The sequence below is a fragment of the Cygnus atratus genome, chromosome 3, assembly GCF_013377495.2.
Source record: "Cygnus atratus isolate AKBS03 ecotype Queensland, Australia chromosome 3, CAtr_DNAZoo_HiC_assembly, whole genome shotgun sequence".
NCBI lineage: Eukaryota > Metazoa > Chordata > Aves > Anseriformes > Anatidae > Cygnus > Cygnus atratus.
Genome location: NC_066364.1, coordinates 60,509,273 through 60,534,461, shown reverse-complemented (window position 1 = coordinate 60,534,461; position 25,189 = coordinate 60,509,273). Strand labels below are relative to the sequence as shown.

Sequence of the window (25,189 nt, the reverse complement as noted above, 5' to 3'; positions counted from 1 at the left end):
TTCAGTGACGTTTGCTGCAGCTTAAGTATGTGCATTGGGAACAGCAGAGGAATGTTCTGAAAAACAGTGCTCTTTAGGCCAGCAATGAGTTTTCTGTGCCCGATTCTGGCTTGCTATGAAGAGTCTGTTTGGAGAAAAATAATTTTACAGGGGCTCCTTTACCACTGCCTTACTCTTGCCAAAGAAAAATATCTAAAATGAGGGACACTTTCTATTGTCTTTGTCAAAGAGGAATATGAAATACTTATATCCCTTCCCAGTTAATTAGGCAATTATATAGTTTCTTGTCAAAAGAACTTCAAGTGATTAAACTGTTGAAAGTGGTAACCTCAATTATAGGAAGCCTTCAGGGACCACATTATAGCCACAATGCTAATAAATAATAGTTATCATCATTGCAATAGATAACACAGAGGCATGTTATTTCTGAGTTGTCCTAATGACTGCATAACTTGATAAGAAGAATACCATTGTTGGCAGATAAGAAACACTTGATACTTTACTAGGTCAAATTTAAATTACTCTTTTTGAAAAGGTTTTGTAGACAAAGCAATTCAGTTTACAGGTATGACAATTTTGAATGCTTCTCACTAGGAAAATGGATGTTCTGTGAATCAAGATGAGAATCACACAGGCTAAAGGAGTAACGACATTTCAATAAAAAATTACAAGTGATTCATGTACCATCAGCTCCTGTCAGAACTGATAGGAACAAACAAAGCGGTGATGTGCACAGTTTTCGTAATAACTTTGTAGTTCATTGTTAAGTCTACAATGAAAGTAAGCTCATATAAAACAGAGTAATAAAATAGACTGATATCTGTAAAGATCAGAGTATATGTATGTGCATATCTTTATTTTTCTACTTTGTTACTCTTTAAGGTTTAAGATGTTAAGAAGCGAGGTCGTTATTATCAATTCAAACATTGCAATCTCTTTTTTACTGTTACTCCTTTTATTTTTGTATTTTACTAACACTATAGCTAAACCCAAATCCCATTTTAAACATTCCACAAATAGACGGAATAAAATAATCACTTCTGAGGAATCTTAATGGACAGCTTGTGAAGCATATTGGGCAAATATAAACCAAACATCACTAGTATCTATCTTGCAAATTACTTTAATGCAAGTTTCATTTTCTTAATGATCCTGTAAGTCCTAAGCTGGCTATTAATATTTATGTGTGATAGTCTTTTCATTTCTAAATTTTGTAAGTTGGTGGCTTTTTTTTTGTTGTTTTTGGTTTGTTTGTTGGTTGTTTTTTTTTTTTTTGGTTTGTTTGTTGGTTCCTTTTTTGTGTTTGTTTGTTTTTGTTTTTGTTTTCCCAACTGCTCCAGTCTCTCTGTTTGGTAGTATGAATTCATCCTCCTGACAGCATCCTTTACAGATGGGGGACCTGAATGAGTAGGGAAGAGAACCTGCAGTACTCTCCCATCACTCTGAAGTTCAGTGGTTTCTCTGTGATAATGATGTAAAGGAATTTTAATTGACAGTTGTGTAACAGTTTGACAGCAAAATAGAAAATCATTGGAAAGTTTTTTCATCGCTCTGAACTGAGTTTCATGTCAATACTTTTTATTTCAAAGTATCCCAACCTTCCAGATGAGAAAGTTGTCACAGAGCAAAAATGGTGTCTTGTCTTTGAGGGTGCTTTCACAAACAGTTTCATCTTTGATTTTTATTATTATTGTTATTTTATTTTTTATTTTACTCTAACGAAGCTAGTTGCATGCCAGGAGTGGTGAAGCTAATGGTTTGTGGGTGGAAAGGAAAATGTAAGTGATATAGTGAGAAATAGAGAAAATGGCAGGTCCTCACTTCTTCAAACATACACACAGAAATGTTGCACTTCGCAAACACTCCATAATTATGGAGAGATTTTGTAACACAAAAATAAACCCTTTAATTATATGTAGTGCTGGCTGCAGATAATGATGGGGATTTAGCTGGGAATGGATTAAAGAGATGTGAACATATTTTTCATTCTGGCACTGGTTATTTTTCCCTGCCAAACCATTAGGATGAAGTAGGAGGCACACATGGAAAAAGAACCCTCTCAGCATCCGTCTTGAGAGTTGGGCAGATCTCTGTATCAGTCCTCTTCCCTCCCCTCTAAATGTCTTTCTCACATGACTTCTGCAGGCTGCATGTGCAGCTTGGTTTTTAGCTTTTTGATGTAAGCCTTGCCTAAACTTGCTCAGAGCAGGACAACACTATGAACAGGATCAAATGTTGGTTGTCAGTTAATCCTTGCTACCAGTGTGGTGCCTCCATTGCAAATTGTAGACCTGAAGAGGAACAATAATAATAATAATAATAATAATAATAATAATATGCCTGTACTGGCAAGAATAAATGCAATGGATAATTAGTTCTGCTGAGCCTGCAGAATAATTCATGAAGCAGAGAAGTCCATAAATACATTTTCCAGGACCCAGTGCAATCTGGAACTGCTCTTCTCCCCCTTCTATTTTTACTTCAGGATGACATAGCTGATTTCAGTGTGTAAGCATGAGCTTAACTCTCAGTTTAGTAACCAAGCTCATTCAAATATCCCCTTCAGCTGGAGATGTGTTTGAAACTGCTGAGAGCAGAGAGAACTATAACAACCTTCCTCAATGTCTGTGAAGCCACAGGTGGATTAAACACAGGACAGCGTAACTCACATCATCCCCTGAACTGCTGTGAGTCAAGCTAAGGCCAGATCCATGGCTGACACACAGAAGCTTATAAAATAATAAACCTGAAGAAACCCCCTGATGCCCACTCCCACTGCACCTCAAGCATGCTTATGCTCTTTTGTGCTCCACGTAGGTCAGGGTGGGAGGGATGAGATCTTTGCTTTATGGTAGCCTCCTTATCAAGTACCAGCCTCCTCCCATACCTTTCTAAGACTCATTTCACACACTTTACTGCTGTTGCTGTGTGCCATGGTGCTTGTCTTGCTGGCCACCTTCCACCAGAGCTGTTCCTCAGCAAGTGACCCCAGCCCTGCTGCCCTCCTCAACACAGGAGACCTGGAAAGTGAGGCTGAGGGTGTGTACTGAGGGAAAGCAAGAGCAGAAGGGCCAGGGCCTCCTGGCAGAGCAGCCACCACCACTTCCCAGCCCAGGCACCAGCACTTGTGGCAGAAAGTCTCTCCTCACAGATCTCTGCTGCAATGCTGCACCTCTTGTCTCCTTCCATTTCACTGGCAGGAGTCACACGGCCTGTGCCTCACCTCTGTCCTTGAGGTGCCACCTTTGTGCTCCTGACACGAAAATCCCTGGATCAGGCATTGCCTGGTGCCACTGCCCTCTCCTGACCCAGATCATGTCAGTGTTGAGCCAGTCTGCAAGGAGCCCCACGAGTTTTGTGTAGTACTCCACGAGCCCTGTGGAGGCCTGTTTTGACAAGGCTGTTATGACGTTAATAAAGTCTGGTCAGCCTTTTTAATCTACAGTGTAACTTAATTAGAATCACTATAATTGTGTCATTAACTTTGACTTATTTTGTCAACGACTGAATCTAGGGTTGACTCACAGTCACCAGAGGGAGAGGGCAGTCAGCAGAAATGTTCAGTTTGGACTGTTTTAACAAGCAAAATTAAGCCCTGCTTGGTTGCTGATTGAACAGTCTGTCCAGACACATTTTATACCTTCTTCTATACTATAATTCGTACTAGTATACTTCTATACTATCTTCAGTGAAGGTGATGCAGCAATTTCTACCTATATAAGCTGATAATTCACCAAAATCTAATTGCCACTTGGTGTACTTAAAATTATACAGCACCTTGTGCACTGGTACAGGTTAGAAGCATAACATAACATTATTTTATTTTGGCTAATTCCATATAGAAACTGAAAGGGTTGCTGGTTAGCCACAAACATGGTCATATTTATATGCTTGTACAGTGGCCTCTACCTGGATGCTTTTACTGCCACAGTTATTCCAATTAAAAATAAATCTCATCTCTAATCATAAGAGTTGGACCAGTAAAATGTTTGAAGTACAGAGCAGGCCTCAGTGGGTGTGCCTGTCCCTGCAGCCAATGCCAGTAAAATAGGAATGGTCAAGGCTATTTTAAACGCAGCCATTAGTTACTTTTCCTGCAACACCCCTGCTTACACATCTAGCCTGGTATGCACATAGCTCCAGAAGTGGTAGGTAGGAAGCTGACAGATTTTGTATGTGTTTAAAATTTCATAACGCCCTCATCTGATGTGCTGCAATCTCTGTGCAACTACAAAGGACTTCTCTCTCCCCACACACTGAAGAAATGGGTTCTCATTGCTTTTTCTAGAGCTAGGGATGAGAAAATGGTTTTCACTATTACTTGTCATTCTTTTTCTAACTGACCTTTGTGGACATCTTCAATTCATTGGACTGATTTTATTTCTTCTTTGAATATTACTTGGCTTATTACTTTTCTTAGCTCTCTCACACTGTCCTGGGGTCCCTATATTCACTCTGCTCTGTTCTGCTAATTCCTCCCCATTTCAGTGCCTGTTCTTGTTTCATACCTTCCTCTGGTTTTAGAATTTTTTTCAGACCTGTCCATTCCTGCAGACCAGGTTGGAGATTTGTTCTTTTGATTCCCACCTCATGCAATTTTGAATGCTCTCATGCTGAGGCATTACTTGAAGTCTCTTTTCTTTCCCCAGGAACAATTATTCCTTTCTTTGCAGTTTTGGTTAAGCAGTTCTGGAGCACATTGTTGCTGATGGAGGGAGAGCCAAGCTGGTGCTTAGTCTCTTGACAGCCCTCTGGGACACCAGGCCTCTGACTTACATACCAATTGACTTCAGCACATATTTCTCGACAACAGCGATGAGAAAGTCAGTTATCTACTTCACCCAAGTATCTTCATGTGCTGCCCATGCATGAATGAAGTATCAAAACACTTCTCTGGGCTGTGTAGGTGCACAGGAAGTGCCCAAGATGATGCACTGAATAACTATTCTAAGAAGTAAACATGAAGAATTTAAGTCACTGGCTAGCCATTTTTCCTCTTTCTGGTTCTTTCCTATGTGACCATGAACAAATGACAAATTTTCTGTGACTGAGTTTACACATCTTTAACAATGAAGTAACAATACCTAATTTCTAGGAATGCAGTGAGAGTAATTCTTCAGTCATCGTGTGGTGCTTTGAGATCATCACCTGGTAAGGTAACAGTCAACATTGAACTGTCCTCTTTTGTTTCAGTTCTCAGCCTGATGAACCTCATATAGAAGTTCACTGGCCTGGGCTCTGGTGATACACTTGTACTACCCATGTCTCAGTGAAGAAGGCAGAAAAAATAGTTTTCTGTATGAGTGTCTACACAAGGCTTCTGTATTGTAGTGTCTTCCACAGGCAATATATGTTGTGCAGTTACTAAAAGAAAAGAACCTGCAGGAACACAAAAGAGGAATTTAAGAAGTGGCTACCTGACAGCAAAATTGGAAGTCCTCTGTCTGCATTTGCAGAGATCAAGTGGCCTGCTATACAGAAATGCTGAGCAATTACCAGCGCCAAGCTATGGTAGGATGGAGTTGCAGTTTCTAATTTTATGTGAATGAGGATTTCATCTGTGATCTATATATCTGAATTCAGGGGAATCACTATTATGCCTTGGCCTGGGGTGGCTAATAAGCTTGTTCTCCACTGATGGGTGTGTGTAGATCTTGTCAGCAAGAACTGTAGTTGTATTTTGGTACCAACAGGGAAACCACACATGGTGCTTAAGCAGTGCTTCTGAAGTGAAGCGGAAAAGAGAAAGGCTGTCTATTTTATTTCTCATCTCCTTTGGGGAAGGAACTCACAGCAGCTCACTGAGGCTTAGTCAGTAAATCCCCAGCTGGGATTTGAAACTCATGACATCAGAGAACAAAGCATCTTTGCAGTGCTAATGTAGGCAGCAATGATGTGTCATTGGCTACCACGCACATGTTAGTGTATCATGAGGGTTCAGTGCTGTTTTGGTGACAAGGAGCAACCTTATACTTTGGTACTACGTAAACACTAAGTCTATTCACAGTCTCTCTCCTTCTGCAATAGTTCCCACATACAAAGTAGCAACATGCCAAAATCATTCTGCAGATGAATGAATCACTTTGATCAGTGTATTTTGTTAGTGTTCTTTCTTTAATTAGTGATAAACAAAACTTATTTTGTATCAAAGGTAGTCACAGGCCAAGAAAGAAAAAACTTGATGTGCATAAACTGTCCAAAGGAACTCACCCATGAAGGGTGAACCTTCATCCTAGAAGGTGGGGGTAGGAAGTGGCACCCAGAATATTCCTTTATGCTATAAGTATTTTTGAATGTCAAGACAAATAGAGCAGGAGCACAGAACCTGCTGCACAAGCTCATGACAGCAGTAAGCCTAGTTCTCACTTAAACGGTACCCAGCTACTGCAAGCTTAAAAATAATGGTCTTTAGGTAACAGCAACAAGAACAGCAACAAGAACCCCAGTCACTGTTGAGTACCTCCACATGCTAAATGCTAAAATGCATATACAGTTCTTATAGTCAATTACCTTTTATATGCAGGTGCCAGCTGCTCTGCAGCAACTGTGTGTTTGCACAGACAGACACAGTCACAAAGGCTCATCCCAGTTGCAGTGGGGGGAACTGGTCCACACCTCCTGTGTGCTGGCAGATGCTGCCCACCACAGAGCATCGGCTCAATAGAATCACAGAATGGTTTGGGTTGGAAGGGGCCTTAAAGCTCACCTACTTCCACTTCCCCTGCCACAGGCAGGGACACCTTCCACCAGACCAGGTTGCTCAAAGCCTCATCCAACCTGGCCTTGAACACCTCCAGGGATGGGGCATCCACAGCTTCTCTGGGCAGACTGTGCCAGTGCCTCACCACCCTCAGAGTAAAGAATTTCTTCCTTATACCACAGGCATGGAAACACACTGTGGTGTGGGCAACCTGCCTGGAAGTCCCCCTGCCTGATCTGCTGGTACAGCCACCCCCATCACCTGTGAGCTGTTTCCATCAGCGGCGTGGGAGCAATACCCTGCCTCGGCTCAGCCATGAGCCACATGCTCTGGGTCCCAGGTGACCAGTCACTGCTTATGGTTATTTCTGCTCTCCATGGAGATATGTTTACAAGTTTTTTTGAAGGCAAATATGTTGGTGTATTTTGATAGTTTAACTTGCATATGTTTTGTATTTCCTGTGTTATTGCTTCACGTGAGTTATCTCATTTCTCCACCCCCTTCTCCCCCTCCCTGTTGCCTTTGATAATTCAAAACAGACTGCATCTAAAGACTGATTTATACTCTTCTAAAAATCTTCTTACATTTTTTATGATAACTCTTAAGTATTCTTGTCATTACCCCAACTCTCCAGGAATCTGATTAACTACTTAAGGGATTTTTAAATGTCATACCATAGTCAATGTTCCAAGGGGCTTCACCTCCACAGCAGCAATTTTGAGAGTAAAGATGATCTAAGTAATCGGCAAAATTTTAATAAACTAAGTATTGAATCCTAGCAGGAAGGAATCATCTTCTTCAAAGATATAAACGAGATATAGGAAGAGAAGACAAACACAATAAGTGGTTAGAATATAGCTATTAACCCATCTGGGAAATATCTTACAGTGAAGGTGACGAAGTCAATCTGTCCATCTTTTTCAGAAAAAGTATTATGGCATATAACAATGTATGAGGGAACACTTCATCTTTAAGGAAAATAAACCCCCAAGTTAATCTTCTATTTCATCTCAAATTATTGCCATTTCATTGCCTCTTTCCTTGAGTACTTTATGTTTCAGTGCACCGCACAAATCTCCTGCATGATCATAAAGTTTTGGGGCTGCAGTATTATATATTATTAGCTATATTATTAGCTTGAAATGTGACATTGCCCTGGAACAAATTAACTTACAGAAATAATATTAAAAGAAACTAATTTTTAAACCTCAGTTAAGGATGGAGGTGATATTGACTCTGTTTCTTAGCAATTAATTTACAGATGTCCTAAGGTTGTTCTGCTCTAATTGCTTTGGTCTGTTTTGGTTTTAAACAATAAATATCATACCATTTTCTGCCATGGAGAAGAAAGAGAGGGAGGGATGGAAAGCACATTTAGAGAGGTGCAGCTCAGTCTGCAGGGCAGTCTGCTGAGTGATACTTGGGTGGTATAGCAAAGTGTCCAGGTTAAAAACCTAGTTAGAATAGGACTGCACAAATTAGTAGAGTAACATTTTCATTTTATTCTTAAAATTTTACTCATTTGTAAAAGAGAACAAAGAAGTTACAGTAACATTTCTCATAGTATTGCTAATTTTCTTTTTTTTTTATCCTTTTGCACTGAAGTGTTTAAGTACGTACATTCACTTTTTTTTTTTTTTCCCCCCGCCTCCTCATTAAAAATCAATGCCAAAGTAGTGCTGTGATATTGTTAACTGAAAGCTAGGACTACATTATTAAGAACTATTTTGCTCTGTGCCATTACTGTAGGGGCTGTAGAGAAAACTGTATAAAACCTTATTGTGGGCAGCCAAGGACTTAACAGTTTCTGGAAAACAGCAACAAATAGACTATACCCGTGCAGATATTCTGTGATGACAAAGAATACCATATTTCGAAGAAAATGTGTGGATATCTTGGTGTGGCTGTAAATATTAGACGTGAAAAATCATCCTTGAAAAGGAAAAGGTTTCTGTAGTTAAAATTTTAGGATAAATCTGAAAAAGGGACTTGAATTAAAAGCTCTGTGTAGTAGAAATAGATGCCAATATAGCAACATAATGATACAATCCCATTCGCACTTGACGTAATGCTGTAACAACAGCCACCGGGGAAAGGGTAAAAGAGCAGTGTACAAATGCCATACGTAAAAGCCTTTTGTGCTTAAGTTTCTGCCTGTCACTTGGAAACTCTGCTAACATGACAAATCACGGGTTTATAATCAAAACAACATATATATTTTTTTTAAATTATAAAAATCTATTCACAGAGGCTAAAAAACATAATTTACTTTGTGCCCTATATATAGTACACTGGTTTCACATTAAGCAGTTACTCACGCAGGATTTTCAAATGACACAGTCATCTGAGAGGGTTTTTGTGGTATCTTGCCTAATGGTAGAATGACAATCTACTCAGTAGCTAGAAATAGCCCCAAAGAAACTATTACAGAGGAATAATGTACTGGAAAAGAAAGAATCAGAGCCCATAGAACTTTGAAGAAACCTTCACATGAGTGTTTTAAAAGAGATTATTCCCAACAGAGCTGTGGATCCTGTTTGGTCATACCTTCTTCAGGAGGAATCTGAGAGGCACAGATATTCATGAATTTGGCTGGCAGCTGAGCAGCAGATTTCTGTGGAGGAGATTTCTGAGGAAACTTAAGAAGCAAAAACTATCCAAAAATCACCAAGAGAGAAATTAAGGGGTGAGTTACAAGTAATGATGGTTTATAGGTTCAAATAGTCTGTATATCCAGGCAAGTGCCCCTCTGTCTCGTGTCTCCCCACCCCACCCCACCCCCAAACCCAAAGCTGAACACAGAGCAGGGCACTGCTTGGCTTCAGAATCTTGCTAAACCTTGCTTGCTTCAGAATCAGTAGGAACCATCTTTTTTAACCAAACACACAGTTTTCAACTAACTTGACTTCTCTGTACGGTTGCATGTTAAATTACTGAGTTGTCCTAAATTTTGCGTAAACCACAGGCTGAGAAGCACAACTGCTTCATTAGCAGTAAGTGACATGAGAGACAAAGTTGTGAGACCACAATTACCAGTGAATTGAGGGGCCACCATCACATGCTGGAATCCTGGTGTTGGTATGTTAATATAGTGCTCCCATCTTCCATTCCTGAGCACCATGATAGCGGATAGGCCCTTCCTGAAATCCACATTCTTTTTTCCAGTTCCACTCAGTAAACCACATCAGCCCAAAAAGATTCACAGGGAATTCATCAAAGCTACTGAAAACTACAGGCTGGGCTATAGGTGGCATCAAACCTGCAAGGAACTAAACCTCCTTGCCTAAATGATATCAGCAGCAAGAGAAAAAGCTGTGATTTTTATAATTTGTTTAGTGTTGCTCAGGATCAGGTCTAGCCCCATGAAAGGGATTTTGAAGAATTTAGGAAAAACAGAGAAGCTGCCCAAAATGAATATTTGGCCATTTAGGACATCTGAATTGTGACGATTCAGGAATTTTGCTCAGCAGGTCTCAAAATAAACCAATGCAATGATGGCTCAAGAGTTTTTTAAGGCAAAATACTTCTTTTCATAACCTTTCCATCAGATAGGTTTAAAAGAGCAAGGTTTGTGTGTGAGTAAATAAATATTTCATAAAGGAACAATATCTAGGAACTGACGTGGCCTTGTTTCTCACTGTCTCAGAGGGCAATGACATGTGAATTCCTAGAAAAGCAAGTAGGAAAAAATATGTCAGATTTGTATTTGATTTTCATCTTCCACATAACACAGCGCAGATCAGTATTAGGCTTAAAAGCCTGAAGAAAATGTGGAGATAAGATGCACATCAGGCACAGGCACTGATGATGTGGAAAGAAGGAAAAGCCCTGAAAAGCCAAGTTAGCCAAGTTCAGGTCATTACCTAGTGCTGAACACTTCCACAACCATGAGAGGCAGACGTGAGTTTTCCAAGGTTAAAAAAAATAAATAAATTAAGAAAAAAAAGCATTATATACATAAAAGAGCACAGGAATTTTCCATGGGGGTGGGGAACAACAATAGAAAAGTGATGACCTTGGGATGGCGCCTAGAGACTGAACAGCTTGGCTATTGTATGGAAACAGCTGACTTCTGCACAGGAAGCAATCACTACTGATTAGGGACTTCAAACCCCTGCCTCTATTTTTTTCTGTCCTTTTTTTGTACGAAAAGCAAAGCTCCTGAGGCTTCTTTGGACTCTAACAACTTCACCCCCTTGCCTGCTGCTGCTGGCTGTGTGCGTCACCGGAGCGAGCTGGCAGGGACCCGGAGGGGCCGTTCTGTTCCTGCGCTGCAGCTCCCAGGGGACACAGGACTCAAGGCCACAGGGTCAGCCCAGAAGGAAATTTTGGGTTGAGGTTCACTGCTTAACAGCTTCGGAGCACCCAGAGCCTGGCTTTCTATTTCTCATTGACTCTGTGGGCTTATTCCCAGGTATCCCAGTTTAACATGGAGTTTTTATTCTTGGTGCTTTTAATGTTGATTTCCCCTCCAGCCTTTTGTTGTAGCAGTCAGGTTTTATTGATGAGTTAGATGCTAAATTAATGCTAGATGGAACATACTGTCAATCTGAGGATGAGCTCCTTAGCAAAAGCATACTGTGATGAAAAGCTTCTGCCTTTACTGACTCAAGGGTAGAGATGCAGGGAACATAATGAAGCATAAAAACAGCCTCATGGAGTGTAACAGAAATTGTAGGCTTAGTTGCACACCATCAATTTTGTTAAACCAATATACTCAGAATGCAGGGAGACAAAAAGACAAACACAAACACAACAGCCCAGTGGGAAGTGTCCGTAAATCTTGTTGAATCAGACAGGAAAACTGTCCCTTTCCAAAGATATGTGGGAGCACAGAGCAGAGGTAAAAGGGGAAGGACAGAAAGGGAGAGGACACTGAAACGCTGGTTGAAGTTTCCTCCACTACTTTCTTCCAGTGTGGCAACCGGGGGGGACAGCAAAGCTGCAGAGTCAAGTTACCTGGCTGGAAATGCTGCAGAGGAGAGCGAGACTTGCTGTGTGGTGTCTGCCTCCTCCTGGGAGCTCAGCTGTGTGCCGCTGTGCTCAGCCACACCACTCAGCAGTTTTGGCTCGTGCCCCAACGAGGAGTGATCATGCCAAATTTGGGCACCTCCAGTCCTGAACAATAGCAAAGCTAATGTTTTCAGATTTTAATGTTGGATTTGTGTGCCCATGGAGGCAGCTAGGGACTTGAGCTGCTTTAATCTATAGTTGTGCTGACACACTTCATCTAGTGACACCCCATTTGGTATTACACTGCTTCCACACTGCCTGCCTAGCCCAGGATGACTGAGAGATGCTGTGACCCCCCTGCCCCACCATGGTGCTTTACAGACCTTCTGCTACCTGATGGTCTCTGATGCAGCCGCCAGTTTCTAAAGATACTGCAGTGTGGCAAGCAGTTGAGTTCCATATCGATGAAATGTGGTCCTTAGTTACTGAATTTTACATTAAGTGACTCAGACTGATATCAGCTAAAAGAAAAGAGAGACCACGAGATAATAGTGCCTGGCTGATGAGACTTTTCTCAACATACTGTCTGACTAAAGCTGTAGGCAGTTCTCTGTGGAAAAAGAGAAAGAATACAAATAGTACCAGAAGTCGTGATATACTGTTTACTCTTTTGCTACTCTATTTGTCACTTTAGGCTTTTGGTTAATAAGCAGCTCTCATTTGTGATGGTTGTATGATTTAATTTCCACCATACTTTAAAGTATCATGTTAAGTGAAAGCAAGTAGAAACAGCTGTTGAGTCCCAGCAAGCTTGTGGGAGGGTGGCTAAAGCTGGAACTGCATAAATAAATATGACAACTGACATAAGAGGTTATGCACCTCCATATTCTCCCTTTAAATCATTCCCAGGACATCTCCCCTTACTCTGCTGACTCTCCCTCTGTTTCAGGTACTCTTAAGTGCTAGTGTAAATCTTTCAATCACTCACCTCCAGAAGAATGGAATTTGGATGTAAGCAAATGTCTCTTCAGAGATGCATTGAAAGTAATGAAAAGTCTCTGTATAGAGTCAGGAATCAAAGTATTATTAAATTAAATATCTCTGAGTTCTTCAGCTTTGTAATACATAGAGCTTTCTTTCAACACAGACAATCTGAGAAACAGCAAAAAAAATATTAGATATCTCTGGAAGTGACAAGCTGCTTTCTAACTAGTACTTAAAGATATGTACTACTTTGAAAAGACAGTCATACTAACATACTCTTTACTGCGCACTTTTTTCTGATTATCTCCCTTGATTTCTCTAGCGTGGGAGCAGTACATTTCAGCAGCACATAACTTGCAAAGGTATGTCTTAATCTAAAAAGTTTGGCAAGATAAAGGTTTGTTTTCTATTATATTCAATTCATCACAACTGTAATGTCATTTCCAATTTGATTGCTGTTCAGGTGAAAGACACTGGGGCTAGAATTTATTTCACCTAGCTTTAATTAACTAAAGTTAGGTGAATGGCTTCAGCCTCAGCCAGGATCCCTCTTCAGTCAACACAGATTAAGAGGCAAATTCACTGTCCGTTTTCAGGTCCATCAGTTCATTTTGAACCTCCCTGTGTGAGTCATTGTTGTTCTTCAATGTACCTAAGTGTCAGACATGGAAAATGTGTTGAATAGATGTCACAGTAAAGGTGACAGCATACGTAAGTCTACCTGGTAGCGGCTATCATATTTAGTTGCTCAACAAACAGTTGGTTGTTTAAGATGACTGTTATGCTGAAGCTTTGAAGGTGCTCTAGGGTAGATTTCTCTACAGCCTACGTCCTTGAACAGGCACTATGTACTTGTACAGCACTAAACACAGCATAGGCCTAACTTGACTGAAGTCTTTGGGCACCACTGTAATCCTCAGCATTATTACCAATGTTCTCACAGGCCATATTTTTTCCTAGAATTTTACCAAAGATTTCCTTTGGTCATAGGGATGAGTTGCTACAGTAAATTAATGTTGAAATAAATTGTCAGTTTTCTCATCTCTCTAATGCATATCCTGCTGCCTTTTATTTAGCACACCTGACCTGTTTCAGTAAGGACAACAAGAACAACAAAAATACAGATCATTATAAAAAATTAATTTCCCCCCTTTTTCAATAGTTTTTCGTGTTATATTCTTCAAAGTGATTTCTCTTGCAGTCTGCCTTTGCCCGAACTTCTGATTCCAGTGGTTCTTCAATATTATCATGCAGCAGGCAGTCTGCCCTCTTGCATGCCTGCTTTGCCTGCCTTGTTTGCCATGTCCCCTGCCCCAGCTCAGCCTCATGATGTCTTAGTCTGGACAGAGAAGTAATCAAGAGGGAAAAAAAAGCATTCTTCTCTCTTTCAGACTGGATGGCACTTACTCATTGGAGGCAGATGGGAGTAAGGGTCTTTTTTTAGAGTGCTTTTAAAGGTGGCACACAGGGGATCCAGCGAGAGTACCTGTAGATATGAAAATTTAAAGATAAGTTTTGTTTCCAAAGTGGACCATGAGGTGATGATGTTATTTTTTGTAATAATTTCCTCCTCCCATGCAACTCATCACCCATCCCCACATAAACACAATGAATTTTTGGTCTGGCATTTTCCTCCCTCCCTATAAGCCTCTCAGGGAGATTAAGTAGTGTACCAAAACATACTTGTGATCCATGAGCTGGGATCAGGCCTAATGCTCAGTAGTTTGTGAAAGACTGGTTATTTCCAGATTCTTCTTACCAATCTCATCTCATTTGAGCTTTCCTGAAATATTTCTGCTATGGAGATGCCAAATAAGTAAACCACATGTCTATCTCTTTCCACAGTACCTTATAGCAAAAAAGGTAAGTTATTCTATGGGATTGATGAGAACATTTACTCTTCAGAAAAGGCTACATTTTGTCCATATAATACTATACTGAATTCTCTCCTTGCCAACATGGCAGTCTCATATGATACTTGTACTTGCAACCAGCCTTGGCCTACATCTCTGCTGAAGAGCCTCTCTTCAGGTTAATTGCAAGACTTTACAGACCACCAAGAATCCTGCAAAAAGACATCCTGAAGCAGAAGTCCAATTCATAGCCATATGACGCTGTTGGGCTCTGTGGCTTGCTTTCACAGTGTCTCAGTGCATGGCTGAAGTGACAATCTCTTAGTGACAATGTCTTCAACTCTATTTCTTCTTTAGCCCAATCTCCAACAAATATGGTGAAGCATTGGTGTGTAACAATCCTTACTATACAGATCTCCAGAGTTTAAACTCTAGCATCTTAAGCGTATGTGGCCTTTTCTCATTGAAAGAAACTCTGAAAAACAAAGTGCATACCGTGTTCACTGTTAGATGTGAAATGCTTTTAAACCCTTCTATAACAAGCACGCTATTCATGCGGAGAGGGAAGGAGAAGGAGGAGGTACCTCCAAATGTCATCCACTTCCATCAGAGGCTCCTGAGGATACTGCTGTTGCTCAGGACTACAGATTTCCGACGTCCAGAATAATGCCCACCAGTTAGTACAATGTGTGTCTGCTTCAAGGTGCTGCCATCCATCCCTCTGGAACAAACAGAGGAAATGCATCAGGAGGCCTCGGCCGCAGATGGAAAGCACATCACCATGCGGCGCTTACGCTGCGAAAGCCCCCAGATGAAAGCCAATTTCAATGAGCATTGTGTTTCAAGGCCCACTTCCTCCTGGCTCTGGAAAGCTTAAGAAGGAACATCCCACTTGTGTCTGCCGACACAAAGGGCCGCTGTGGCTCGGGAGATGTTATCAGCCTTCCTGTGCCACGGCAGTCGCGTTCCAGTGGCGTCTCCCAAGAATTGCTCATTGTTCCAAGGGAGGCTTGACTCTTTTGGGTGGGATCTCGTGGCATCCAGCTCAGATGGAAGTAGGTGGTGCTGGGAGGCCAGCCAGGCTCATGACAAAGATCTCTGGTCACAGGGGAGCTACACTGGGAGACCCAGCTAACAAAGTCCTTAGTAATTACAGATGTGGAGACTGATTCACAAAATGCAGCCATTTTTTGTTGGTTGTAGTTAATAAGCACTGTTTGGAGCAATCAAGTCACTTAATCACGTGGGACTCAGCTCCTAGCTTTGGTGGAAAGAGAAACTGAGATATCCTTGTCCTTCTTTTCTGTTCATATTCACAGGCTCTCCTAATTTGTAAAAACTCTTTCCCATAACCGGCAATTTGGAACTTGATTCTGTCACAGCCACTTTAAATGGAGAAATCAGGAATGACTGATGTTTATAAAGCCCTTCATTTGAAATCCAGACCTTCAGTGAGACAAACATGACCCTTGAAAGGCTCCATTCAAGTTCAGTTTATAGAAACCTCTTGTAAGGTGGATGCATGTTCACATTATCCAAACCTCTTGTCTCTAAAATTAGAGCAGAGGTATAAAAAGCAGCTTCCCTGGGAGAATTCCTAGAACTGGTCCTTCCGGTGCCAACTGAAGATACTGGGAACAGCCATTTTTCTCACAATGGGTTGGCACCACGGCTCCCAGACGGAACCTTGAAACAGAGAAAAGGAAAAGGAAAAATGATCTGAACATTTCCGGATTTCAGTAATGCTTTAATTTGCAGTCTGGCAGGCTCACATTTGAACTGAGGTATTTATTTTTTTTTTTTTTATTTTTTTTTTCCCCCTCTCTTTCTCTTCCGTTATACCAGTAAATCCATGCCTGGCTTCTCTTCCTTTCTCTCTCTCTCTCCCTCCCTCTCTCTCTCTCTCTCTCTCTCTCTTCTTTTTTTTTTTTTTTCTTCAGGAGGTCAGTGGAAGATAAACTTCAAAGAAAAAAAATGTCTGCCGGCAGTGATTTCTTACATATAAATGAAAAAGATTGAAAACATATGTTTTGAAGAGGTACAAGAGAAAGGCAGCAGTGAGAGAAACAGATAGAGGCTTTCCAAAAAGCAAGCATTTGGACTGTCTTCCAAGCAATGGAAATTCCAATTTTAGAAATTGTGCTACAGGCTAATACCGTACAACATTGTTGGCTATGGCACATGGAAAAAAAAGAGAGAGAGAAAAAAAAAAAAAAAGCTTTTGTAATTCTGTCCCCCTTGCCAGAGGAATGACGTGAAGTCAGTCAAGCACATCGGGGGAAATGCTTATTTTCCACAAGTATAGCCTAAGAGCATTCAGCTAATATCTGTCATACATAACTATGTCCTGTGCCAGTGCTGTAGAGGTGTATCATATCATTTAGTAAAACATAAAATTGCAAATTTTCCATCAATGGCAACCCTGCAAGCTCCAGTTAGCATCCCGGCAATCAGTATGTAGGGAACCTGGTGGACTAAGGACAGAAGTTCATCGCATAGTTCTCCTAAAATAACATTGTTATTTTGTGTAGCATATGCCATAACTCCATGGCAACTCAGCCAGGGAAGATGATGACTGGATGGTGACAATGATGCTGAGTTATCTCCTGATAACCTCATTCACCCTGTTTCTGGACAAAGTGTCTTGCTAGTCAGCTGCTGATGGCATGTTTCCACCAGCCTCCACCAGTCAGAGGGAGATAGAGTTTTTGAAAGACCTGCTGACAAATGAGGCCAAATCTATGTCTGGACTAAGTCACTAATTTAGTGGCTACCTCAAGAACACATTTGGCCTACGGCTATGTTTAACCCACTTTCACAAGGATGCTGTGCTGTTTCTGTGGAGGCAGGGGAGATGATAACTTGTGACACATGGGCACAGTAATCAGTGCAGATATATCCTCTGTGGCTCCTGGAGTATACCATATGGTCATGGAGAAAGTATGGTATACTATTAACAGCTGGCATGAAGGCAACAGGATATCCTCAAAAAATGCATGGCACAGAGAAACTCAAGGTATCCCTAAATGAAATCCCCAGTTCACTTACAGGTCTGATCTACAAATGTTTGCACAGTTTAACAAGATAGAAAAGAACAAATCCATAACTGTGTTCCCTTGTTACAAACCAATTTGTGATGGGTACTTCCTAACTTATGTCAGAGCAGCCTGAAGAGCACCAATGATTATCATTTCATCGGCTATGATTGGTCAGTTCAATAGTTAGGGATTTGACAGGCAGCCCTGGATGTACCCACTAGTGCTTGGGTACACCTTCAGACAACCATAATACTCTAACAACATACAACAGTGAAAATTTCTATGGCCGGAAGAGCTGTCCTTCGTCAGAGTAGTCAGGATAGCCCATGACTGCTATTTGCACATATTGTTGAATAAAATTCCTATTTTATCCTATAATCCACTACAAAGCTGTAGTTGAAAGTGGGTTTTGAGCTTTTAATAAAGTTCAAATGAAAAAGAAATCTTTCACTTGCTAGTGGGGCAAGATTTTTAGATGCATTTAGGTGTCTTTGGAAGCACAGAAATAATAGTGTGGATAGAAGAAAATGGCAACACATAAAAACAATGAAAAGCTTAAGATGTGTGGCCAGACCCAGTACAAGATGTCACCATAATTACTATGATGGCCACTAATTTATAGCGGTCTGGTCATGCTACATCCCTGGACTGAGTTGTGTGAAGGCCAAGGGAAGGGTACAAGCAAGAGCAAATGTCTTCGCTCTGTCAGCTGTGTCACAAGGGAGCTGCTTCTGAGCATCTCTCTGAGAGCCTTGGGAAATTTGCTGCTTGCTCCTAGAGGTGGTAGCAGGCTGGAGCTTTTGAGACTTATGGGATTGTATTTAAGAACACCAAAATAGGGGTTAAGTAGAAGTTAAATATCTAAACTTTGCACCCCGAGCAGTGCTTTACTCCCACTGGTTTGTGAGCTGCACCATGAAGTGCTTTGAAGACTCCCAGTCTGTGTCTGTCTACATTCACATTTAGGTATCAGACTACATTGACATATTTAGCTGACAGTGATCAGCTTTAGCCCTGGTGCCAAAGGTGATGCTAAAGGCAAAGAGAAGCTATAATAATAATAATAATAATAATAATAATAATAATAATAATAAAAACAAGTTGGAAGCACCTCCAGGAAGGGAATTCTTTGGCTAACTACAGTAGCAAGCCCTTTTCCTAATTCTGGGAAAAGGCATTCATGTAGGCCTCCTGGAACCACCGTCAGGTGATATTAGCTGCTCACTTTGGATAATGAAGGAATGACAGCTGTGTTGCAAAAAACAAAGAGCTCCTTTGGGAGCAGTACAACTCTTCAGTCAGATGGTGATAAATATGGGTAGCTTCAGACCAGGCTGCCAGGGAAAGTGACTTGCTCAGAAAATTTATGTACTTTTGTCACTGTTCCTAGTCTGCAAGTTGAAAGTGACTTTAAGGCAATTTCAGACTAGAAAGATTCACAGAGCTGACAATAGGAGAAGATGGAAATGGTAGAAATCCTTAGTTAAAATGAGGGAAAAAAAAAAAAGGCTGAAAATCACTTGCCAAATGAGTGTGATAGCTACAAATTTCTTGGTTGTGTATTCCCTTTCTTCCCCACCCAATGGCATCCTGATGACATGAATATTTCTTATAGCTTCCTCATTCAGCATTTCTGTTGATAAACTGTAAAAGAGTTCTTTTGTCTGAATTATCTCTTTTCTGTCTCTTCTATTTGCTTCAAAGATACACATTCTGGACACTCAGCAGCTGTGAGGTTGTATGGATTGTCCTTCCCTAGTTGCCATTTGGGAACACAGTCAGTTGACAGCTACTGCTAAGGTTATTTATACTGCTTGGGCATTAAAAACATTTGAAATCTTAAAAAGATGTGTATATTCCAGGGAACAAACTAAGGTGATGTTTCCTCACAGTAAATGCCATCCATTCCTGCCTTCGAGGCACTTCACTTTGTTTCTGGACAGTTTGTGTTGTCAAGGAAAAATATGGAAGGACAGTTTGTTATTGGTGTTCCCTTAGGACAAATACAGATTCAGGAGCGCAGGAGTCTAGCTTTTCTGTTCTGATAGAAATCTATTTGGCAAAACAAAGGGGAACTGTTGTCTATATTTGGCACTGATGCCTCTCGGTTTGCTCTGACCCATGACACAGGGCAACAACTCTCTTGACCATGCACAGTGGAGATGTCAGTATCTGTCTGTAGAGATGTGCAGGAGGTCTGGCACGTATTCATTCATCTCATCTGATCAATAAATCTCCCACCAGCTCTATTTGCTCAGCTTTGTTCCCAACTGACTTGCTGCAATCATGACACCATAATTTACCTGGAAGTAAACTCCACACCTTGTTCCAAGAGTTTCTGAGAGACTGTTGCTTTCCACATGGTCAGTCAAGGCTTTCCATGATATTTTTAGAATATCACAGTATTAGAAAGTCCAGTAGTCCTAACCACTGCAAGCAAACTAAGATTAACAAGTACAAAACCAAAAAAAAAAATTAATGTCAGATTTTACAACAAAATACTGTATATAGCTTTGCAGGAGATAAGGCTAATTCAGCCTGATACTTGAAGGCATAAAGCCGTCAGCAGTGAGAGCTGGAAAGAAATGCTTCACTCCATGTGTAGCAATGCCTAATTGGGTAAGGACAGCACATTTTGTCTGTAATTCCATTTGATCACCACGTGCTACTTGTTACTACCCAGGCTGAATACCAGACAGGATTGACTAATAGCTTCACCCAGCAGGCCAAATCTATGTTCTGAAATGATAGTTATTTTTAGGAATACAATTCAGTACAGAGACCTACTGAATCGAATTCAGGCTTCTTGTCTTTTACATCAGGAAACCTTCTCAACTTTTTTATTTCTGTGATGAAATTAACTAAAAGCTCCTATCTTCTTTGTCTCATCTCTGTCAACACTTTGACCTTTGACTTCACCACCTTCTATTTACATAGCAAAAATTTGTTATTTCTTGCACGGTCTAACACACGAACTCTCTCTCTTCCCTGTAAATTCCCTTCCTGAAGCCCATATCTACTGTCAGTGTCTTAGGCAACATAAGCAGAACAACTTAGCTAAGCATTAAATTCAAAAGTTCTGTTCTTGATTCTGAGCAAGTCCATCACCCGTTTTGTATCTAATTTCCTTCATTTGTAATACTGGCTCTTTCTGACAACAGCTTTCAAATTTAGTAATGATCAGAGCACAATGAGAACTGCGTACTGCAGTGTGATGTCAAGATTGGGGTCTATTTGTCTATCACTCTATTGCAGACTAAAAGAAGTGGTTCTTAACTCAAAATACAAAAGCCGACAGAATGTCCTTCATCCATGCAGCCCTGTTCTAGTGCTCCTAGAGCAGGCTGGCTACATTCATGCTTTGTAGCTTTTGTCTCTGGGTCTCTTTGGGTCCCATGGGGATCTCTTAGGTTTTATGATATAATGATTATTATTTCTGTGTTGTTGGTGGTGGGTTTTGTTTGTTTGTTTGTTTTTCATTTCAAAATTATTGAAATAATGACAGGATTGCTTTGCAGCCCATCCAGCTGGTCTTCTTGTGTCCTCAAATTGAGGATGTACATTGCATGCAGTGGCTTGAGGCTAGAGGTCATGTGGAGTCATTGAAGGGGACCAAAGCATATTAGAGGACTATGTAATGCAGGGGGAGCCAACTCTAGAGAATCCATAAAAGTTTTGAGAGTGGTCCGTTGAGTGATCTGTCACTCAAACTGTGCTAGGAAATTGTCTTCAGGAAGGCCAGTTGCAGTGATCCAAACCACAGTAACACTTAAGCAATGTAGACACTTGATTGTGTGGCACTCAGATGGCCCTCTTCCTTGTAGCCATGTGTCTCTCACAGACACCAGTGAGTGGAGGGACTAAAGCTACAAGCAAAGGCTCAGAGCAGGAAGCTCTCCAGGTTTACAACTACAGCAAACAGGCAGAAGGAAAGCTCTGTAATATCTGCTCCCCTTTGAGGTATACCTTTGTGTCTGGTGGGTCACATACCAGCCAGTGCCAATCTGCTCCTACAACAGAAGAGCATCCAAAAATTGACTTGGGAGTAGCGTTTACTACTTCTGCAGTTACCTTCCCCTTCTGCCTCCTTATCCAGCCTTTGCCTCAACCTCTTTCAACACCAGCAGGGAGAGTATAACCTCTGAAGCTCAGGTGGGTAGCTGTACATGGGAGCTTGCAGCCTGACTATAAAGCATTTATCTTAGCTAATGTAGAGTTGAAGAAAGATGTGCTGTTCTCTCCTTAGTGTTTTCTGTTAGTTATGCCAAGAGCTGTTCATACCAGTCTGGGGACCAGACACATAATAGTTAGGAGCAGAGTGTTGCACACTAAGGCTCCTTCGTCCTTGATCCTGCCTCAGAGATCCAAGAGCCATACGTTCTTTCTGATTTACACGTATATCAACAGCAAGTATTCACACCACCCCCTTGGACCTTCTCCACTTCCCTAGCCATCTCAACAGAGACGCTGGGAGTATTAATTCCAGCTGGGCGCACGAGTTCAGAGAGCCCTTCTGAAAGAGAAGTAGCGAAACAAAAGGAAGAGAGACACTCTCTTTTGGTGCTGCTTTGTTGTGCTGCAGGAAGCAAAGAAACAGCAGTCCAGACAGCAGAGATGACAGGTCATGAAGAGGGCACTTCCTACGAGACAGGAAGCCATGCCGACCTTTATATGGAGCCCCATCTGGCTGCAGGCCTCCGTTCCCTGCTTTGTGCTTGGATTGCCATCCTCTGTGCATGGCTGAGCCAGGGGCTGCTGCAACTGGCAAGGCAACATGCTGTGGGAGAGGCTGGTCAAGAGGCTGGACACTTATTGTTGGGTGCTGCCACCAGGCAGAGAAATCCCTGGCTAGATTATGAAGAGGCTGGTGATGCCAGCTGGAGGACCTGGGGTGTAAGGCATGCAGTCATAGGATGCCAGAGACACGCGGCTGAATCTGCGTGAATGATGGTCCTGCAGAAACTTTTCAAGGAAAAAAGTAGCTCTCAATCAGCCAAACTACCTACTGTATCATTTAATATCTTAAAGGTCTAGTAAGGTTATAAATGTGATTTGTTAAGGGGTATTAGAAGAGAGTGCAACTCTTTTTTTTTTCTTTTTTTTTTTTTTTAATGAAACCAATTTTAAAAGAAATTACAACTCCACTTCCCAGAATTAGTTTGTAGGATATAGACTATATTTATTATTCTTATCATAGTTGTTTATATTTCACAAATGTGTGGAAGCTCCAGGCATGATCTGTAATAGTAGGCCATATCCAACTTAAGGCTCCTCCAAGTATTGATGAATTATGGTCGAAAGACTATGTGAGTGAGAACACATTAACAGATTGGAGAGGAAATTCTGGGCTCCTGGCGGGAAATGTTCACAAACACAATCTTATACCTATATGCTTTTATGTATATCTTGTTTGTACTGGTTGATTTGAAGGGGAAGCACAAGAGGGTCAGCTGTGACTCTGAATTAGGTGTCTCAGAAATTGAACAGATTGGCTTTCCTATTCTATGTTGGATAATGTACCTTTGCCACCTGTGCATTGCCCCAGAATGCTTCTAACTTTTAAGTCTTCTACAGGGTGGCATGACGTTACACCTACCAGCCCTTTAGAGCCAGTTTTGCTGCTGGTACAATTATCAGTGAGGGATCTCTGTCAGGCTTTTATCCTCATGAAAATGCAAGATGGTAATTTGGCTTCATATAGCACAACTCATTATAATTCAAGTGATGCTATCAGCTGCACTATCGTGATTAATGCTGTCAATACACAGACATTAATTAATACCATTAATATTTTGAAATCTGGAGTTAATTTTCTGTACCAGAACTATTAGGCTGTCTTGAGGTCAGGAACCAGATGTGGCACAGTGCTTCCAAGTTTAGGTTTTTAAATGATCTTCCCAAGACAAAATAAGCTAACATTTTGAATAACTAAAAGTGTGAAGCTAAAACATGCAAGATGATATAGGAACCCAGAGACCAAACTATGGAAGGACCCTGACCTCTTTTATCTTTCTGAAAAAGCTGAGCGGAATATGAAAAACAGGAGAGGCCAGTGAAGATCTGAAGGCCTCTACATTTTCAAACTGTTCTGAAAGTTAAGTTGTGGTAGTGCAGATAGAAGTCTGCTTTGCATTTGTGGTTTGTGCTGGAAAGTGTATAACTGTCAGGAAGAGGAAATGTGACTTAGTGAAGTGCTGAGTTACTCATACACCATTAGGAACCAGCTACCAAATGGAACAGACACTGTTTTCAGGACTATGGGAAGGAGGTGAAAACAGCACAAAGAGTTATATAAGGAAAGTACTGGAAATTGGCTAACTCCAGGAGCTGTGGAAGGTTATTTTATATGAGGATGCATGTATTCATTTATTTATTGAACTGTGCACTTCCAAATTAATGAATTTATTTTTTAAAAATCTCATCTTTATTTCATTTAAGCTGAGAGTACTGTAACAGCTTTTCTCATATTATGTTTCATGTAAATTCATCCAGTTCTGGATAAGCCCAAGGGGTACTAGATTACAAAGCAAAAGTACATAAAGGCATAAAGGTCATTCAGAATATTGTTTAAATCTGTCTAAGTTTGTTTCAAGATTTAATTGTTTCAATAAAATAAAATAAAATAACTGTCAGCAATGTTTTAGGAATTGTTTAGAAAAGTTTCTTTCTAAAAAGGTTTCACTTTATAAGTTGCTAAAAGATTTCAAATAATAAAGGATTCTTGTAATTTTTGAATTACCATAACTTTTCAAGATCTTTGCTCCTTTATTAAAAAAAAAAAAAAAAAAAAAAGAGCAAAAAGAACAACACTAATTTCTTGTATTTGGAAAAGGCTACAGAAATGCACCACTCTAATTTCATTCTGAACACAAGCACTCCGGTTCCATATCAGCTTGGCCTTTTGTAGTGTGGCAAAGTATCTAGGGAATTCCAAGTGAATTATTTCACCTTCTCCAGAACAGGAAACATATTGGAAAAATTCCTGTGACAAAGGCAAGCTGTTGTTCACTGCCCAGTCCCTGCTCTTACTGCTGCACAGAGCAAGGGGTCACCTATGGGAAAATAAAGCTTAGAAAGTCACATCCCTACATAAAAATGATCATTCTGGGTAGATCATGCTACTCCGACGAGTCACTTTTGTAACCATGTTTACCTGAGCCAAGAACATTTAAAGTGGTCACTTAAGTTCATAACTGCTTTGGGTTGCCAGACTGTCACAGAGCAGTAGGAGTAGATGGATTCATTTGATTCCAGTCAGTTGGCTTCAAAGGAAAGCTGGACGGAGTCCATCCACATGATGCTTGCATTTTAAGTGGGGTATCTGCTTCAATAAGCAATGTGCTGTGTTTGCTGAATAGGTTGAATTTCAGCTCAGGTGTCCTGGCGGAAGCGTGTTCTGAATTCAGCCCCAGTTTGGGGGAAAGGGCTGCAGCACAGAGACTGTGTTTGGGGTTGAACAGACAGTTTCTGCAAGAGATGAGACCTCTGCATTTCATCACAACAGTGATGGATCTGGTCCAAAGGTCAGTGAGGTGGGAGGAAAGGCTCCAGCTGAATTCAATAGTTCTGGAGCAGGCTAATGAATGCAATTTTTACTTCTCTCCTCCTGCCTCCCATTTTATTTTCTCAAAAACATTAGATATCCATTTTTCTGTATATAG

The 25,189-nt window shown here is 40.9% G+C and overlaps 2 long non-coding RNA genes across 3 annotated transcripts in view; one reads left to right on the top strand and one right to left on the bottom strand.

Annotated features, from left to right (window-relative positions):
- The first annotated feature begins 9,088 nt into the window (after positions 1-9,088).
- LOC118244191 (uncharacterized) overlaps positions 9,089-25,189 on the top strand; it is a 94,161-nt gene continuing 78,060 nt past the window's right edge. The window contains exon 1 of the long non-coding RNA XR_004777495.2: positions 9,089-9,386. This is a non-coding gene — a long non-coding RNA (uncharacterized LOC118244191). The remainder of the gene's footprint in view (positions 9,387-25,189) is intronic.
- On the bottom strand, positions 12,669-16,237 carry LOC118244190 (uncharacterized). 2 transcript variants are annotated; one of them, XR_004777493.2, is made up of 3 exons: positions 15,075-16,237; positions 14,321-14,965; positions 12,669-14,123 (listed from the first exon to the last, which is right to left on the bottom strand). It is a non-coding gene; the product is annotated as an uncharacterized LOC118244190 (long non-coding RNA). The 2 variants fall into 2 exon arrangements; XR_004777494.2 differs by having other exon boundaries at positions 14,486-14,965.